This window comes from Helianthus annuus, chromosome 7 (genome assembly GCF_002127325.2).
Source record: "Helianthus annuus cultivar XRQ/B chromosome 7, HanXRQr2.0-SUNRISE, whole genome shotgun sequence".
NCBI classification, from domain to species: Eukaryota; Viridiplantae; Streptophyta; class Magnoliopsida; order Asterales; family Asteraceae; genus Helianthus; species Helianthus annuus.
Window position 1 is genome coordinate 50,712,039 of NC_035439.2, and position 10,095 is coordinate 50,722,133.

Genomic DNA, 10,095 nt, shown 5'->3' on the forward strand with positions numbered 1-10,095 from the left:
ATACATTTAGCAAACCACACCATGTTCGCCCACAAAACCATACTATCCCGATTATGGATTGTATCCCAAACTATTCCGGAACTGAAGCTACATGTGTTACCTTCCAGATCTTTCCAAATCAGCCTATCCTCCATATTATTATCTAGAATCGGAACAGATAGGTTAATCAACACCGGGTACAAGTCATTCCATGCTTGAGGCCATTTCCATTGAGACTGTTCATCAATCAGATCTGAGACACAAGACTGGAGATTAAATCCAGTGTTGGCGATGTGTCTTGGAGTAATAAAAGATCTGAGCGGGCTCAAGTCACACCAATTATCACTCCACGCGTTTGTTTGAGACCCACTCCTAATAGAAAACCAAATATGAGGACGCACCAGATCGCGAATAGATAGGATTTTCCTCCATCCCCAGCTCATATTGCCACGATTCGGGATATCCCAAAACGACTTTCCTTTCAGCTTATGTGAGTGGATCCAATCGACCCATAATGATTTCCGTTTGGTGATAATACTCCAAATATGGTTGGTAATTAGAGCTTTGTTAACATCAGCAATACTCCGAATACCTAACCCACCTTCATTTTTTGGTAAACAAACGTCTTTCCAAGCCACTTTCGCTCGCACTCGACCTTCAGTTCCTGCATTCCACAGGAATCTGCGGATTCTTTTCTCAAGGTCATTAATAATACGAGCTGGAATTATAAAGACAGGCGCCCAGTATATGTACATAGAGGAAAGAACTGAATTTATAAGTTGCAACCTACCTGCAAAAGACAGAGATTTATTCAACCAGCTTGCTATTTTATGCTCCATACGGTCGACAAGGATCTTACAATCCTTAAAATTCAGCTTAGTAGTAATAAGAGGAACCCCAAGATACCGAACGGGGAGAATACCTTGTTGGAAAGGCATCAAATTAAGGATCTCCTGACGAACCGATTGAGAGATGTTACAAAAGAACACCGTGCTTTTCGCAGGGCTTGGAACCAACCCGGAAATACGAGTGAACACTTCAAGGGCATCCTTAACCTTCTTAACCGACCTAATGTCACCATTAACAAAAATAAATAAATCATCAGCGAATGAAACATTAATGATTTTCTGCTTCTCACAATGAGCATGATACTTAAAAGACGTGATGGCAGCCCGTTGAAGCAGTAAAGAGAGCACCTCCATGATTAGCGTGAATAAGTAAGGCGACATAGGATCCCCTTGACGCAGGCCACGTTTTCCTTGAAAATCGCCATGGATATCACCATTAATACTAACCGAATAAGAAGCAGTAGTTACACAGGTCATGATCCACCTAACCATCTTACGATGAAAGCCAAAACGATGAAGAACATCCTCCAAAAAACCCCAATTCACTGTATCATAGGCTTTATGGATATCAATTTTAAAAGCACATCTTGGGGGACCTCTATTGAGATGATAATTGTGCATGAGCTCCTGGGTGAGAAGAATATTATCAGATATTTTCCTACCCGGCACAAAAGCAGACTGATTTAAACCCACAAGCGTACCCAGGCTACCCTTTATTCTCTCCGTGATAATCTTACTTATGCACTTGTACAAAACATTGCAATAGGAAATAGGACGGTAGTCCAAAACTGAGTCCGCAGTTTCTTTCTTTGGAATCAACGCCAGAATCGTGTGGTTTATTTGTTTCAAGATTTGACCATTATCAAAGAAATCCAACACCGCATTAGTAACCTCCTCACCCACTATATCCCAAGCATGTTTAAAGAAAGATGATGTGTAACCATCAGGGCCCGGGGCTTTATTCTCACCGATACTAAACATGGCCTGCTTAATCTCCTCACGAGTAACCTGACGAACCATGAAATCCGCAGCATTAGAAGAAAGAGTATTGACAAAAACATCCTCCAAGTTAACCGTATCTACCGGGTATTCTACTCCCAAGAAAGTTGCGTAATGAGACACTAACGCATCCACTACACCATCTCCTTCATGACGGGTACCCGAAGCATCCAAAATACTATGAATTTTGCACCTCACATTCCTGTTTTTCACCATGTTATGAAAGAAACTGGTATTTGAATCACAGGCACATAACCATTCCACCTTAGATTTCTGTTTTAAAAAAAACTCCTCATCATAAGCAGCTGATTGAAACTCATGAAGACATTGAATCTCTGTTTGGCGTAAACTAGCATCCAGCGGGTTCTTATCAATCAGATTCTGGATATCATCCAACCTTTTTCTCAACTCAGCCACCTTTGCATGGAGATTACCCTGATCAAATAAAATTCTTCTCATATGCGGCTTTAAGTTCTTTAGTTTCTTCATAACAGAAAACATGTGAACTCCATCAATAATCTTCGTCCATTCCTGGACATCATACTTCCTGAAATCCGGTTTGGCGGTGATAAAGTTAGGAAATTTGAAAGATTTTGCACGTTTCGCCAAGTTGGTAGCCATTTTTAAGATGCAAGGAGAGTGATCTGACACTCTATACGGTTGATACATGGCATAAGCATCCGGGAATATCTCAAGGAATTTAATATTACCCATAACCCGATCAATCTTCTTAAGGAGACCCACACCATTTTTTGGTTTTTGAGTCCAAGTATAATAAGTATAATGAAGGCCATGCCCCTTGATATCAATAAGCTCGAAATTCTGAATGCAATCATTGAACTCCCGCATGCTGATTGTTTGTTTCGATGGGCCATATAGCGAGTCCTCAAGATAAAGAGTCGTGTTGAAGTCCCCCATAACAAACCAAGGCTTATCATGACACAGGTTATTATGCTTAGATAAATCATCCCATAGAGCCCTACGGTTTTCAGCATACACAAACGAGCCAAAAAGAACTTTCTTATCAGCTTTGAAAATCAATTGAACACGTATAACTTGGTCCGATTGAGCCAAAACCATTTGGTCTACCGAATCCGTATCCCAACCCAAAATAATTCTAGTGTCCCGACTACACTGACCACCATTAGAAGTCCAATTCCATTTTCTGAACACATTTTTACATACTTTAACCAGTTTCGTAACTTCCACATGTGACTCAAGGATAGCACAAATTTTTAAATTATTTTCAGCTACAAGTAAACGAACCTCACTTTGTTTCAGGGGTCGGTTCAAACCCCTAATGTTCCAAGCCATGATGCTATCCATTAATGCCGATGTGACCAGGAGTGCTTGCCCCCTCAGATTGTGTTTCATGATTCTCATTCCTCATAAAGTTTGACATTTCCGTTGGAATTACCTCCGCCACTTCATCATCCACCCGATTAGATTTCCTCTTGTCTTCATTCAAAATAACCTTCTGATCTTTGATTTCTCCCACCCCCTCTTCATCCGTATTCGCTAGAGCATCAAAATTATTCTTTACTTGCACATTAGCTGATGTAGTATATGATCCGGTATCCGTCTTCGTTCCCGATGTACCTGGCTGCTGACTTTTATTCTTGGGTCTATAAATAAATTTCAGTTTTTGTTTCTTACCCAGCTTAGCAAGTCTCCTTCTATCCATAGCAAAACCCTCCTCGTCAACCACTACCTGCTTCAGCTTAGCATTAGTATTTTTTGCACAGTTATGGTCATCATGACCAAAAATACAGCATAACGAACATCTTTGTGGCTTCCATTCGTACTCAACATCAACTTATTCCATAATATAGCCCTCCTCATCAAGTTTCGGAATAGCAATCGAAATATGCTCCTTGAGATCATTATCAGCATTAATCTCAATCATGGCTCTAGCAAAACTACTTCGGCCCCAGTTTTTAGCACACATGTCAGCAGTGAAACTATCTAGACGTTTTGGCACACCAATCTTAGATGCCAGTAAGCTCAAACCATCAACCATATACACTGCAATAGGAACGTTATGTAATTTCACCCATACAGGGACTACTTTAATACCGTCCTTTCTTAGAGTAGCCGATGGAGTCCACACATTTAGAAGCAACGGAATTTTTCTGATTAACCAGGGGCCCCCTTCCAGAACTTTCTGCATACCTTCCTGAGAGTCAAACTTATAGAAAAGGAAGCCATTGGAATTCATCATAATCTTTTCAAACCCAAACTTCGACCATACACTTTTAGCATAGTACTCTACCACAGGAAATGGTAGCCGATTACCTAAGAAATAGCCGTACAAGACATTATCAAATCTCTCCTGAACTTTTTTAACAACCTCCCTAGGTATAACAACATCAGCACCTTCTCGGGTCTCCAATGACTCCATAAGTCGAAAATTAATCTCTCTTTTGTTTCGTACAGTGGACTTAAGTTTTTCAGCGTAAGAGATAGGCATCGGTTTTACCTGATTCTGCTCATCCTTGCCATCGTTCGAAATATTCACCAGAGGAACCGGGACGGTCACTTTCTCCAATTCATCAATAACGTTGATCGCTTTCTGCTCTTGCTGAATAACTCCACGACGAGGCATGACTGGGTAACCATCAATATTCATCGGTTTGCTAAATAATGATGATGTGATAACTCGTATTTTAGAACCTATTTTTGTACTAAGTGTAACATGTTTGAACACTGTATGATTATGTGAACCTTGTGTGATAATCTGATATGTTGATTTAATGAATGATTAATGGAATGATATGTGTTTTTACATGTGAATGTGTATGTACTCATATGATCCGAACCGCACAACACATGTCCAATCACAAAAGCCCATTCGGGCCACACTCTTTGTATCCGAACCTAGGGCAGCCCAAGAAAAGGGTTCGGCCCACTCCTTTTACACGAATACAATGTGACAACTGGTAATTAACGGCTTCTAATTACGCGATTAGCAAACGTTTCAGGCGGTATTAAATAGTGATTAAGGCACGAATTAACTTAATTAGGCTTTTGGAATGCCTAGGAACGCTTATCTGACGTTACAGTGCGCGTATGGTGATTTTCGGGAAATCAGCTATGCGGTAAACGAATACGGACTGACACCGGACGAAATACTGACAACGCCGACAAATACAAATTTTGTATATATATTTTTTATACATATGGGTTTGGTCTTGCGAATTTATTGTGCTTTCGAACGCACGCGACTAATATCAACTACCAACATCATTTTGTGAATTTTTGATCCTAAAATAGTACATGTTATATTTTCAGCTCTTATGCTTTATAAACTGAAAACCGCTTGAATTCCCACGTGTGCCATTCTTTTTTTTTTCTTTTTCCTGAAGAATGCATTTTCTAAAACAAAACCGCATTGATCCGATATCGCGTTTCGACAAACCGGATATGTATAATTATAATTTTACTTTTATACATTCTACCTCTTTTTTTTTTTTACCAAGTGTTGCTAGATTTTTATCTTAGTGCAAATCATATAAAAATAAATAAATACCATGGGTTTGGGTTTAGTTTTATTTTATATCAGAGCCATTTATTAAACTCCAAATCTTACCCACAAAAATTTAAGATCCAAAATCTCATATTGTGTTTCATAACTCACAATCCCTTCCTCATGCGTACTTAGATTTCACATTCTAATTAATTCATAATATTAAAACATCTTAACCATGTTGTTTCCATTTATAATACACAAGAGGTTTGTTTAATTAAAAGTTGTGATAAACCTTCGCTTTTACTCCCTTGCATTTTAGGCTCCTAGATACTTCACACAACATTTTTTTTTTTGAAATTCCACACATGTTTAGTACTTGACACTAGAATATTATATTGAGAAAACCATGATGTCTTTAAATTATGAAAATCCAAAGTCCTTTTCCTCTTTGATGGCTCTGACCGACATGTTCAATCAAGAAAAGCAAGACCAACACTCAATCATCAAAAACCATGTCCACACTCAAGACTTTCATATTTGGGTTTCTTTTTATTTAAACAATTGTAACCTACAACTACTTTCCCCCTTTAACACCTCCCACAATCAAGCAGAGCCTTCAATCTTCCAAACACCTCTCATCCTCTCTTTCTAATAAACCGACCAACCACCACCATGGGCGACAGAGCCACGGTGGTGGCGTGGCGTGGCGGCGACGGGAACCACATCAAGTCGGGCAGACACAAGAGAACGAGAGAGAGACGTCGGAGGGGGGGGGGTAACGACGGACGACAGTGGAGTTCCGCCGCTGATGTTGATGTCGGAGATGATGGAGACGGCGGCGGCAGTGGGATTCCACGGCGGAAGCGCCGCCGTTCACGGCGGTGGTTCTTTTTTGTTTCCGACGGATCTTATGGTAAAGCCTTCAAGTCCCTGTTCTTTTTATTCTCTGATGAAGATTTTTTTTTTACGATGATGATAATGATGAATCGTTGTGGAGGATGACGATGATTTACTGCTGTAGATGATGTTGTTTTGAATCGGGTTCAGACCACGCTAGCTAACCGGTCAGATTTTATTCGGGTCAACAACGGTTTGCTCGGTTCGGTTTCGCAGTCAACTCAGTGCAGATTGGTCCGGTTCACGTCAGTTATGTTTCGGGTTCACGTTCGGGTTCCGGTTCAGCAAGTTTAATTTTTGTTTTGATTCGAGTGTTACTAGAAATCAGTCGGGTTTTAGTTCTCGGGAAGATCTTTCAGCTGCGTTTCGAGTCAAACCCAGTTGACTCGGTCAACCCCCGAGTCGACTCGGGTCAACTCGGTCCAACCCGGTCAACCTAGTTGACTCGGTCAACTCAGTCAACATGGTCGGCGAAACGACGCCAAAGAATTGGTAAAGATTTAGCGGCGCGTGTTAATTATGTTATATAGTTTTCGTTACTTACATAAACTCGAGCTCGAACCGAATTATTTAACGACTATTTACGTTTTCCTGGTACAATTGACGTAATTTAATATTTTGTGATTGACTTGTGTGGAATTTTGAAAAATAGCGACAACTTGTGTTGTCGGGGGCGTCCAAAAACAGAGTAAACTCTGCCCATTTTTCGAGAAAATCCGAAAGCAAAGCGTGTTTTGTTGTAAAACGACAACTATCGATATCCATCGATTTTCATAAAAATAAATATGGTTATATATTTATTTTCGAACACAAAAACTCGACCATTTTCTTCTTAAATAAATATAACTTTCATATTTTTTTCAAACGCCTAAACGGCAAATACCATATTTTGATAACTATTATACGAGGTGCAATATATAATACGAGTTTGTTATATATTATTTTCATATAAGTATTCGCTACATAAACGCACGACTTCTAGAGACGACCAACGAAATACTATCGATATATTTATATGTTTTATATAAATATGTATATACTTTAAATCTCACGAAAACTAAGTATTTCCCAAAACTTAGTGATTATTACCGACATTAAACGAGACTTAACAAGTATAAATTACTCGTTTCCGCTAAGCTAACGACTTACCGTCGAATCGTTCGGTTAATGATTCGGTAGAGCTCGGTGACACGTAGTTAGTTACCGCTTTTATTTAGAAGCTTATAAGATATTCCTTGATTAGGAGTGCTTTAGTTACACGCTAGCGAGTTCACATTTTTGGAAGGACATCACGGAATCACGTTAAGCTAGCTTTGCACAGGAATGTCAAGGTGAGTTCATAACCCCCACTTTTTACTGTTTTACATTTTTATAAATGTTTTCGGGGGTGGAAAGACATGCAAGTTTTGCAAAAATAAACAACTTTTCGTTGAACGAAAACTCATATTTCTAAACCATATTGCGAATGGATTTCAAGGAACTCAAATGATTTACGAACGGTTTATACTAAACATACCGGTTTTACAAAACAAACGCGTATTTTCACAAACGTGCATGATTTTCATGACTAGTGACATGAATGTCCTAGTTACTACAACGGGACTGGGTTGTTCTGCGTACGAACAACGAGACAACCCAATGGGTTTATGTCCCCCTTTTTCTTTTGAAATACATATTAACTAGGGTATGATTAAGCTATGGAATGAACTCTTGGATCACGTGCGAATAGGCGCTAACTTAGGCACCATTAATCCTTTTAAGGACCACGGAACAGGGGGTAGATCTATCGGGTACGGGCGAGCCCCACTCACGGTCCTTGTGCGGCCACTTAGAGTGCTTTTGTGTCCCTGTTGAAGTGAATCGACACTTAAATCGTCTACTGGGTTGAGTGCTTCCTATGTCGGCACACATATTAATGTCTTAGCTACACATTAATGATCAACATGTTCATAGACGCATTACATACCTACTTATAAACTGAACTTTCAAATGTTTTTAAGATTCATTTGATGTAAACTCACAAATACATGGATTTACAAACTTTGATAATGTTTTCAACTTATGTACAAGTAAGAGGACATGTTGGTCCTGCTTACAAATACACTTTTGGGCTCGGCCCATTCTCTCTCGTGCAATGCACGAATACTCTTGTGGACTAGACCCACAGTTTTCGTATAACATGCTGAGAAAATGATTTTACTAAATTTTCTCCACAACTTTTAAACCGGTAAACAAAAAGATTTGTTTAAAATATTTTCAAAACAAACTATGAACTCGCTCAACTTTATGTTGATTTTTCGCATGTTTCTTTCTCAGGTTACATTTTCAAAACTATGGAACGGTTGGAATAGGAGAACCCATGGAAATTCGAGTACTTAGCACGCGTTCAATTTCTAGAAGTCTTAGCTTATTTGCTTCCGCTGTGCAATGAAGATACCGGTCCAGTCACGCCAAGCTCTGATATTTCGGGGTGTGACAGATTGGTATCAGAGCTATAGGTTTCAGCGAATTAGGTTTCGGTAGAGATACCTAGGCTCTAACCTCACTTTCCTTCTGGGGACTTAGATTATTAAGACTTGAACACATACAGAACGCCTAGCAATCGAATATGGGTTCCAACCGTTGCCAAAAACAATGAATCAACAATTTTGGTTTTAAGCATACACAAGTGTTGTGTTATGCACGTTACACGAAACAATTACACACAAAAATCAAAACTTTGAGAGTTTTGGATAACATATATTTAGGACTTTGAAAACCTATGTCGAAACTTATTAAAGGTCCACACTTAGAAATTGTGACTAACGACTCGGGCAAACGCCATTATCTATATTGTCTATGCTATCTTACTTACCCGAGCAGGTAACCTACGCAGAACGAAACACTAGCGCACGAGAATACATGAAACTCAAATTATACGTCAACGGATGTCGGAGCACATCACATTCTACGCGAAACGAAGCGCTAGTGCACAAGTATACATGAAACTTAAACTATACGTTAGCGGACGTCGAAGTATATCACACACGACTTTCGAGGCAGGGCCTTTGGAAAACATGATTGGGCATGACAACAACGATGCTAATCCCGTCAGCGGGAGAACTACGGGTCGAAATGCGGCAAATAGCCACGCGATCATACAAGCGACATGATTCACGCTGAGGTACGTTTAAACAAGATTTCACAACGATCGATACTTAGTCTAAAGAGACTCCCAACTATTGACGCTGCAAAAGAAGTCACATGTCTTCGTATCCCCCTATTTCACTATGGTGATTACGCTATGTTCGAAATTCCAGGTAAAGTCCTTAAATTTCTTTTATTGAAATTCTGGCTTTTGCATATAGTGAGTAGATTTTTGCATTTCTACTCCCCCTAATGGTCATTGCGTCACAGAGATTTTCTTTCATAATAGCGAATACTAATTTGCTTCATTCTTGACAAAGTCATATGTTACACATGCGTTATTTGTTATGCATGTGGCTTCACTCGAAATTGTTGCTTTATCAACGTTCAATATTGTTTCGCTATGTCGATTATTGCATTGTGATTTGGATGATTTCATTGTTGCAAAGCGTTGACTTCTTGATATCGAGTCAACGAAACTTGTTGAAGCTCATTTCCTTTTCAAGCTACATACATGGTTTTTCGTTGTGGCTATGTCGAAACTTCCTTATTGATACATGAATTTATTGTTGGATTATGTTTCAACCAAGTTCAATTGATTGAACTTGCTCATAATATATATTCGATTCAAGATTCCATATGATGGATCATATTCGAAATAATCCCAACAAGCACTTCATTTGCTTTGAACCATAACAGGCTTGTTTGGTCTTCGACTTCATTGAATCGTTTCTTTGATCACGATCACCTTGTGGTGGCGTATTTCACAAGTTTGAA